Here is an 11,299-nt window from a genome sequence, read left to right on the forward strand (position 1 = left end):
AACTTTGTCGGAGACGCCAGAAGCTACGTGAGAAGTAAAGGGGCGGGGGAAATCCTAGAAAAGTTAGAAAATCGGATTGAAATCCCAATTTTTCCTGGGAGGATTTGGCCCAAAATCCGAAATCGAGTTACTTCCCCGATTCTGCCTGGGCAAAGAATCGTGTTGGCTACCGGGTTCCTTACTTTTGATTTTTTTGTTCCCATATACTTCCTCCATTTTTTTATTATTGCACCATTTTCCTTTTATGGAAGTTGCATATTAATTGCACCATTTCCTTTTTTAGCAAGTTTACCTACATGAAATGATATTTGTATCCTTATATGGGTGGTGGGGACCAAACCCCACTTGTTCTTTACATAAAAACTTGTACTTAATCACATGGGTATTTTTGTCAATCTCTCACATTTTACCCCCTTTCTTAATTCTTGTGCCCAAGGTAGATGGTGCAATAATAAAAAAATGGAGGAAGTATTACTTTATACCGAGTATTTCGTTAACTAATTTAGTTAAATGTTAGCTAAAAAAGACGATTTTATATCTCGTGAATTATTTTGTAATTTGGTTAATTTTTGTTAATATTTCGTACTTGTTAGTGCTTCTCATCTAGTTGGTTGATGTTCTCTCTCTTTCCAAGTCACTTTTCATTTGCATTCGAACCATATCGGCCTTAGTAGATGTTCAAGTTATTCATGCTAAAATTAAAATAATTTATGAATAAGTCTTATTGGGATTCTTATGTATAATTCCTCTTTAGGCTTCAATCGCGCGAGTCTTATTTTATTGTTAAATCGTCATTTTCATATTTTTCTTGGTGTATACACCTACTTTTGTCCCCATTCCCGAAAGGGAAAGGTTCGATGATGAAAGCATAAATCTCCACTTGACAACGCATCTCCTATAAAATAAACGAATCTCAATTCCCCCTTTTCATTTCACCCGAAACCTGATATTTATAGAAAACTGCTATTTATGGAAACCTGCTAAAAATAGTAACTGCCGTAAAAGGTAGCTTCTAAAAGTGGCAAATCATAAAGGATAGAAACCTGTCACAGTTAGGTGTTGCATTCCAACATAAATCCTAAATGAGATAGAAAACTACGAGAATCCTATTCCTAATATGATTCGGAAATAAGAGTTACGTATTAATTAAAATCCTAACGAGCCTAGAGTTCGTAACGGGCCCAGACGCATCCCGTCACAAGATTAATACGCACTAAAAGACTCGATTAAGTCTCAAACTCTACGGATTTCAGGAATCCGGATCTGACTAAGAAAACAGCCCAGACCCTATTTTCAACGCCTGACTCTGGGCGCCTAAATCTTCGGCGCCCAGGCCTGGGCGCTGAAAATACCTGGGTAAGTGTTTTTTCCTAATTCTTTGCGGATTAGAACTCTGCAATTCTATCTTTCCATGAACTCTTCCCTATAAATACAGCCCCAAATTCGACGTGAAAAGGACACACAACACAATTATATTCTGAGTATTGACTCCAACCCTTAGCCTAAGCCTCACGCTGCGAAATTGTTCACGCGTTTTGTCGCAATCGATCTATAAATCGAACAGAACGTATCCTGTCCCATAATTGAGATTCGTTAAATAAAAAGGAGAAATAGCAAAGTCAAAGTGGTTAGTTTTCTGAGAACCGTGACGCACCTCTCAAGGGTGCGTCGTAATGTGTCCCTTTTCGATGATTTAACTGCTTTCCTCGCCTTTTTTATGAACTGTTAAACTAACTAAATCTGATTGTTCTATCAGGCTTAACAAATATAATATTTTTGGGAAATTGGATTATCATGCTAGGTCCCTTAATGCTATCTAAATCAGATAATCGCGATCGATCTAGTATTATATGTTGCATATTGCTAAAATCAACTCATATTAGTTTAATAGTTAACGCATGTCCCTTCAATTATTTATGCTGAGCTAGTAAGGATATCCTGCCTCTGGAGTTATCGACGAGCGAAGTACTCCTCTCGGTAGTTACAGTCCCCCGAACCCTCAATCTCTACCTTGCGGGTGTATGTTGATAGATCCCCACACCAGGGATCACAAGGGAACCTACGGCCGTCGTGGTCAAACATAATTGCACTCCCTTTATGTCACGATAACCGGGCTTTGTCAGTTTTTCTCATTGTCGTTAAAAACTGAATGGCGACTCCTATATTACTAGTCAATTGGGTGTAAACTCACAGGAAATCCAATTACACTTGATTGAATAAAAAGAATCGTCACACCCACGAGGGACGAGGTCACGCATTAGCCTCGCGCTTTTTCGACCCCCTCACAGTGGCGACTCCACTGGGGATAGTGAAGGAAATACTCGTGCTTGTAGATAATCAAAATAGCCGAAGGGTGAAACGATCCTACCCCGCGTTTATTTCCCCATCAAGTTGGGACGACCTGAAAATCAGCATATTAATGTGAACGGGCAGAACCGCATAACGAATCTCGGCTCCCTCGGGAGTTGGGACTAAGGATACCTTTTTCCGCCAATAGGGGGGTGCATACGCCGCGCATGTTTCCCACTCGGTACTTGTGCAGGTAGTACACCTATCCCGAACCCAATCGCTCGCTCATTAGGTCCCTCTCGCCTGCATGCCCCCTTGGCTTGCACTTGCGGGTTGGCCTCTTAAGCGAAATTCGTCTGTTGAAGACACTACCTCGACCAGGGCATGTGTTGGATCTACGATAGAAGCGGTACCAAGCCAGGCGCAAGTAAACTACCCATAGAAGCCTATCATAAACTACGTGGCATATTTAATTTTCAAATCCATGTTTGTAATGTAGTTATGTGTAGCGAAATATGTGATTGTGTGTGACAAACTATCCTAGAAAACCAACGACCTTAAAAATTGCCCAAACATTCATAGACTAATTTGCCAAAGAGTTATACCGAAACACGTGCTCCGCAAACCCGAATGATTGCCACAAAAATAAGCGACGCTCGGGATGGCCTGTAACGAATCTCACAAACGCTGCTACGCGTAAAGGACGTTATTAGGAAAGCACGCAAATCGAAGTCGCATAAACAGAAGACAGAAAACGAGAACCAGCCAGGGACGCATTTTCAACGCCCCTGGCTGGGCGCCAGAATTTCTCACGCCCCTCGCTGGGCGCTGAAGTTGCTGTCTGGCCTTCTGGTCAAGCGCAGCAGCCTCGGTGCCCGGGCAAAAGAAAAATACGTAGCACAAAAAAATGTTCGTAAAAAGAATTGCTACGAGGGCGTAAGGAAAGCACTCGATTTCAAAAGCGACTCGTAAAAAATTAATAACTCTTTATGTCGTTGTTAGGCCTCCTACGACGACAATGCTCGGCACCAAAACCGAACATGCTAATAACTATGAATGTCACACGGGCAAGTGTTTCGAAAATCCAAAGAATGACCAAAATAAAAAAAAACCAAAAAGTGTACCGACAAAAGAAAGAGTGAAAAACCAATTTAGAGAGTCGAAGTCTAGACTAAGTAATGCTTGAAACTTTGGGAACCTAAACTTTAGCTGATCTTATGCCTAGGACTGGTCCTGCCACTTGGTGCCGATCAGGGAATCAACGGTTAGTGCGTCTCGAAGATACATCACCAACATCAGGTTTAGAGACTCCAAGCTCCGTCCGTCATCCCTCATTTCAAGGATCTCCGCTTCCCCAACCTCGGTTCGCACCTTCAAACATGTCCATCGAAGATTTGCAAGAGCAGATGGCTCAAATGACCCGACTCATGGGCCAACTGAAAATGGAAAATGAAGCTTTAGCGGCTGCGCAAGCCAAAAATGACCTCGATAACGAGAAGAGGATTGAAAAAATGGTCCTACAGCAAACCATGGGGAGCAAATACTTCTCCCTCGATCCTGAACCTTTTCCTGGCAAACTACCAGAAAATTTCAGTTCATCTGACTTACCAAAGTTCAAGGCCACGGACAACCCCCGTGATCATCTACTGAGCTTTGTGAATGCCATGAACTTGAAAGGCGTGGACAAGTCCATGTATTTACCTGCCTTTCCTTTGTCCTTGGAACCTGTGCCGCTCAAATGGTACTATCACCAGGACCCTAAGCTCTTCCCCACTTGGGAAGACTTTGTCAATGTCTTCATCAAGCAATACTCGTCGAACATGGATTTCCAAGTCACCATGCGCGAGCTGGAAGTTCTCTTCCAAAAGAAAAATGAGGGTTTCACGACCTACTTTGCTAGATGGAGGGACCAGGCGGCCCAGCTAATCAATAGGCCTCCCGAAACAGAATTGGTCCAAAAATTCATTGACAACCTGGACCCGGCTTACAGGCAACACCTTAGGTACCTGGGACTTGACACTTTCAAAAGAGTTTATGATGTGGGAATAAAGATCGAGGACGACCTCGCCAAAAGCATACAAAGCAAACCCACATATAAGAACAACACCTATAATCGGGGTAACACATCCCAAGCCCAAGAAGTCCATGCTGTAGAAGAGACTCCCGCCCGAAGAAGCCCTGGAAGATGGGTCCGAGACTGAAAGTTTGCCCCACTCGGGTCGACTTTGGTAAGCCTTTGAAAGACTAACCAATCAAGGAAAGTTGAGACCTATAGGCCCCACCCGTGACCCTCCTGTCAAAAGCAAATATTGGGTCGAAGGTACTTACTGCAAATTCCATCAAGGAAATGGGCATGACACTGAAAACTGCTGGAATCTAAAACATACAATCCAGGACATGATAGAGGATGAAGTGATACCTCTCCCTAACGTTGGCAAACCCAACAACAACATGAGCCCACTCGGCTCTTGTCACATCTCTCTCGACCAACCAGAGAATTTCGACCCCACGGTGTATATTACACCTCAAGGTGCACCACTCGCTGTGGTCCCTATGGATCGAATCGAGAGAGAAGTGTGCGGTGTGTGGAACGATGATGCTGAAGATATTTACCTATCTCAAGTGTCGGGCCAGGACCTCTTCACTGAAACTTGGCCCGGGTATGCTCTCATTGACACCACCCCTCAGGAGCCCGAGGTCGACAACCTCACCCGATCCGGAAGAATATACCTACAGGATATTCACCCACCTCCTATGGACGACATCCCGGTTAGGCAAACTCCTGAGAATGGACGGCACGCCACCGTCGCATAAGTCATTGAAAATCCTCTCCTAAAACAACTAAAAAGAACCAAGGCCGAGATTACCATCTGGGATCTCATGTGTACTTCAAAAGAACATCGCGAAAAGCTTATTCGCTCACTCGACCTCATCTCAGTACCTACAGATATCACACCTGACTCATTGGTTAGCCATGTCACGAGAGATGCCGGAGAAAAGGCCATAGTTTTCACTGATAAAGACTTACCCAAAGAGGGGGGTGCTCACAATAAAGCCCTTTACCTAGTGGTTGGATGCAAAGGACAAAACATCCCCCTAGCGCTCGTAGATAATGGTTCGGCGGTTAATGTCTGCCCATTGCGAACCGCCCATTGCGTGGGGCTAGGAAATGATGACTTCCAAACCTCCACGCAAGGGGTACGAGCTTATGATAACTCCCGAAGGCCTGTATTGGGAAAAATCAACCTTACCATACAAACCGGGCCTGTGGCACGCACCACGGAGTTTCAAATAATCGACATCAAGCCCACTTTCAACCTCCTCTTGGGGCGACCTTCGCTCCATGACTTAGGAGGCGTGGCTTCTACCTTGCACCAAATGGTTAAACTTAACCATAACGGGGTAATACTAGAAATCCGCGCCCCTCCCCTCGACGTCAGTTGCACTATGGTTGGAACGGCCGAAACTGCAGACGACCTTTATGGGTTTCAAATGGAAGAAGCAATCCAGTTCATCAAAAATTATGATCCAGCATTCCTAGACCCGCATGCATCCCGAGTCATCCCTAGAATGCTGTTAGCTCAAGGTTATTTCCCAGGAACCCCACTGGGCATAAGGAAGAAGGAATACACATTCCATCCTTTTCCCAACAGATCTACTCCCTTTGGCTTAGGCTATGAACCAACGGAGGAAGATATTGCTGACCGCCTGTCTAGGCTACGCCTTAACAAAGCCAAACAAACCACCCTCCTTCCCCCGTATCAAAGGACCCTTAACGGGATGTTCGTTCGGGAAGGAGAAAAACACCAATGCTGTGATTTCCCTAAACCCTTCGTTCAGGATGGCTTGCTAAAACCCGGATTTAAAATTTTCCATGACTGCCACACCTTGGGTGAGGCATCCCACCTCACCAAGACTAAAACAGCTGAAATATTGGACAACCAGGCTCTATGGACATTGTTTAACGAATCGAGGCCTATGGAGAACGAGACTGTGATGACTACCCTAGCTTTACAAGATGAAGGTTTCGATCCAACCCGGTTAATCTCTCCTGCATCAACACTAGAAGAGGTCGAGAACGGGTGGGTGAAGACATATCAGTGGGTCAACGCAAAAGGAATGGAATTCAAGATGAGTACCGGTGAAGGACCGAAGTTTTATGAGACTAAACCCCAGGCTTGAGCCATATAGCTAGAGCACCATTAGTAAAAAAGCGCCTAGTAGTTCTTTAGATTGATAGAAAAAAATAATAGAGACTTTAGATGGTCCTAAGGCCCCTTAGAATATGGGTCAGTTTTATTTCAGTGTGTTTTCCTTACTTTCCGAATCAATAAAGGCGTAATATTTCTCCTAAAAATTTTCTCTAACACTAAATAAACACCAAATGTACTTGCAAAATACAAAAATAAAGAGGCGGCCCACTCTAGGCCCAATAAACAAGGCCCACTCGGTCTTGAATCGTGACATCGAAATTCATCAACCACCCCAAAAAAAAGAACCACATTATCATATTACCAAAACATAAGGGTCTAACCCATGCAACCCAAAGAAAGCAAAAGAAACCATGCAAATGTTGCTCAAGAAAAAAACTCATAAAAATAAACGCCGCCCCCGGCATCAACACGCACCTCAGCCCACTCAAAAGCCTACACAAAGATCTTCATATCTTCCACACACTAACCCAATTCCCAAAACCGTTTCGAGTCACGAATAGAAAAAATTAATCCGGACAAAAATGCGTCTCACGTTAACAGTCAAAAAGCCTCCGAAATAGCCTCAAAATTGGCTTTAAATACGAGCAAAATATCAAGGCACAAAAAAAAGAAATAAATGCAAGAACATGTGAAGCAATGCGTCAAAAATTGACTGCCCAAGTCATTTTCAGCGCCCAGGGCTGGGCGCCGAAATTTCTGACGCCCCAGCCTGGGCGTTGAAACTCTCTGCCTGCCAAAAATTTTCTTTTCGAAAGTGCTCGTCATTTTATCCGCACACAACGGAAAAATAACGAACACTTGGGGGGTACAGTACGTATCCAAATAGGTTTACCAAGAATATAGCTACACAAATTAGTCGAATTTTACGCGACCTATGGCAAAAAAAAAACGGCAGACGAAAATAATGATAATACTTCACTCATTTGACCGGTTAAGTAATATGCTACCACCGCAGGGCACATCTATTAAAATCTGGCATCCTAGAACTTATTCGAAAGCTATAACTACGCGCGACCTGATTCTGACAAGATACGTAGGCAATCCTTACCAAGGATTCGGTCCAATAAAAAAATTCTTTGTGCAAAAGTGTTAGACATATAAAATACATAAAAAAGAGGAGAAACAAAAATAAATGAAAATGAAAAATAAAAATACGCCTTTATTGAGAAATAATAAGAAGGAAAACAAAGTGCTAGGAATAAAAACAAACACAACTGAAATAAATAGAGGGCACCCACACCCTAGCAAGAACTACACTACTCTAGTTCTTCCGGATCATCAAATAAAGTCTTGTAGAGGGCAATGTTCGCAGGATCCACCCCCACAGTCTTCTGCGCTGCCCCAATGTCAATCTCCATAAGAACCGGCTCCTGGACACTAACTTCCAAAGATGCCAAGGCTTCAGAAACATTCTCAGTTATAGCCCGCTCAGCCTCAAGGGCACAGACAATGGTGGGAGAAGGATTATTATCATCAACTAGACTAGCCACTGTTTCTACAGGCGGCTGAGCCTTCCTAACCCATACATTGTTCCGGCGACGATCTCCGCGAGAGCTTGTATTTCTTTTAACAACAGCAGGCCCCTTCATGTTAGGATCTTTTTAGGCCTGAAACTGGAACGGGGAGGAACTTCCTTTCGCTTTCGATCAGGACGAGCTTTCACAGTCTTAATACTATAGGTACGAGGTCTGGCAGAATCAGGACCCTCATACTTAACACGAATACGAGGTATCAAAAGCTCAGCCGGCTCCCCATTTCGAGCCTCGGTCCTCACATCTTTATCATCGGAGCTCATTCACAACTTGTAGTTTTCAGAAAGACCCACAAAGCCATTTGTAGCTACGGCCCAACGCGGGAGACCATCATAATACTTAGCCCACGCTTGGACCCGTGTTTGTGAAAAGGCCGCTACCTTAGGTGGTACCGTATCAGAAAAGGGGATAGTCTGCCTTAAACCATATTGACGCATGACTCGGTAAGGGAAAATATAAATGGGACGAGATAGTCCCAACAAAGAAACATAAACCGATACATCAGAACCCCCTGTCATAGTAGTCAAACCCCACCATGGTACCACCCACTTAATAGAACAAATGCCATAAGTAAAAAAGGAGGTCCATTCGGCCTCGTCCTGGCCTTGGTGCAAGTATTTTCGGTTACCCAAGGCTATAGGGCGATAATGTTTAGGATCGGCAGGAGCTTCCAAAAGTCTAAGCCGTTCCGCAAGCCAAATCTGCGAAAACAGGTACAATCGAATCAAAAAAATGAAAAAAAAACGGTCCCTGGGGCGCAGTTTCAACGCCCAGGACCAGGCGCCGAAAACTCCAGCGCCCAGCCCTGGTCGCTGAAACTCAGCCCCAGGCAAAAAATATATGCAAAAGTGGCGTATGCGTGCGTAAAGGAGAAAATTGATTACCTGCAGTAATAGGGGGCTTCCCTTAAAATGTTCAGATTTGGCATCCTTCTTCAGCTCATCCCCACTCAGCAAAGTCTCGGCAACAACCAACGGCATGATAGAATAGCAACTTTCCATCTGGCTAATCAAGGGGATCAACCTTATGTCACCGAACTCACCATTGTTATTCGATAGCAAATAGTGATTCAACAAGCAAAATACAAGGGCTCGAATATTCAATTTCTGTTCAGTCATAATCTTACTAGGCCTAAAGTGATGTTTTACAAGTTTTGCCAAGTTAACCTTATCATCTACAACAATTTCAGCAAACATGTTATCATCTAGTCCTAGGAAAGCCCTTATGGTTGTTTTACCCTCTTCAATAGTGCCAGGGGTAACAGGAGTAGCATTAGTAGGATAACCAAGGATTGCAGCAAATTCATCGGGCAAAGGACATATTTCGTTGCCCCGAAAGGCAAAAACATGATGATCAGAGTCCCAAAAGCTTAGGGCAGCATGCAGAAAGTTATAATCAATATTAATTTGTTGTAAGCCTAAAAGTGCCTCTAAGTGGTATTCTTTTAACAAAGCTTTTTCTGTAGGAGTAAGGGTCCGTAGCCAACGCCTAACAGTCCGTTGGAGTGAGAAAGTAGGGATCGACATGACAAAAGCAATGAGTAATTAAAGCACAGCAAAAGGAGAGAAAGAATTTGAGAGTGGTGGAAAATAGGGACGTATCTAGCCCCTATATATAGCTGGACGCACCCAGTAACATCCTGATCCCATTCGGAAACGTGTTAGGAAATCCGAAAGTCAAATATCACCAGGAAAAGACTTTCGGCGCCCACGGCTGGGCGCTGAAATGTTTAACGCCTGGCCTTGGGCGCTGAAAATGCAGCCCAAGGCCCAGATTTCCCAAAACGCGGAACAGGAAAGGACTTAAAACCGTGTTGCTAAACACGAGGCCCTATTGCAAGTAAGATCGATCCCAAAGCACCTTTAGCTCCCAAATAAGCAAAAAAATAAACATTAAAAACTTGGTCGAAACTTAGACTCGTCTAAGAAAATGCTTATGTAAACTTTTCAAAAAACAAGTTAAATATCATGGTCATTCTTCGAAACACCAAAAATGTGTATCGTTAAGTCGTTGGTTTTCCAAATAAAAAATGTTTGTCTGTCAAAGGATTAATCCGGGCCAAGCTAAAGCCGGATGTCGCCTGAAAACTAAAGTCGCATTCCACGGCTTCGCTAAAGTAGCACACTACTATAAAAGGTCGCTCGCACATACAAGCATGACCCCAAACATGATTACAAGATGTGAAAAACGACCGACGAGCCCCAGTGCTTGGGGGCTCGCGAAAGAATAGACTCCAACAAGGAGCGCACGATCAAAATCACATTCCCAGACTGCGCCATACACCATATCATGTTTGGATATCTGAAAAAAAAAAGAACAACAACAGGTTCGACCTCATCGAAAGGTCGTCATTAGCACTTGTGCACGGTCCTCTGATTGAAGACCAAGTCGAGCCGTAAAGACTAGCTCAAAATCACGAAAGCAGACGGTCGCAAGACGAAGGTCCGTCTGAACACGTTGTCAGCCCACGTTCAGGTTACAACTAAATTCGAGCATCCCTCGAAAGAATTCGCTCTTGCAAGTATGAATAAAAAGAAAATTCTCAAAAAGAAATCACAAAGAACCAAAGAAATAGGAACTTGCCCATCTTCAGTCGGCAAGATCGCGTCACAAACCGCGCGAGTTCCCAAATCGAAAAAATGAATTCAGGGACGTCCACCCTTAGCGGACAGGGCTCGCCCACCTTCAGCGGGCGGGGTCTGCGTCACTAGCCGCGCAGGTCCTCAGTTTTCCAAAAATGAAGTCTTCAAAAACAAAATGAAAACAGGCTCGCCATCTTCAGCCGGCGGGGTCTACGGCGCAAACCACGTAGGTCCTTATTTTCAAAAAAGCAAACAAACTTCAAAACAAACTCGTCCACTTCTATCGGACGGGGCGTCCACCCTTAGCGGACAGGTTCGCCATCTTCAGCCGGCGGGGTCTACGTCACAAACCGCGTAGGTCCTTATTTTCAAAATTCAAAAACAGATTCTTCCACTTCTATCGGACGGGGTGTCCACCCTTAGCGGACAGGCTCGCCATCTTTAGCCGGCGGGGTCTGCGTCACTAACCGCGCAAGTCCTTAGTCGCTGCAACGATAACTTTTTCTGGTTTTCCTTTTTCCAAAAATTAAAAGGATTGGTTTTCCGTTTTTTCCAAAAAAAGAGCGATGTGCTGGATTTTCCTTCGTTTTACGTCCCATAAAAACAAGGGGTTTTTCTCGTTTAGCTAGCCCTGAAAATGAGAATCTTTAAAAATATTCTTACCTCGTGGTTGGGGTTGGCC

The sequence above is a fragment of the Spinacia oleracea genome, chromosome 2 (genome assembly GCF_020520425.1).
Source record: "Spinacia oleracea cultivar Varoflay chromosome 2, BTI_SOV_V1, whole genome shotgun sequence".
NCBI classification, from domain to species: domain Eukaryota; kingdom Viridiplantae; phylum Streptophyta; class Magnoliopsida; order Caryophyllales; family Amaranthaceae; genus Spinacia; species Spinacia oleracea.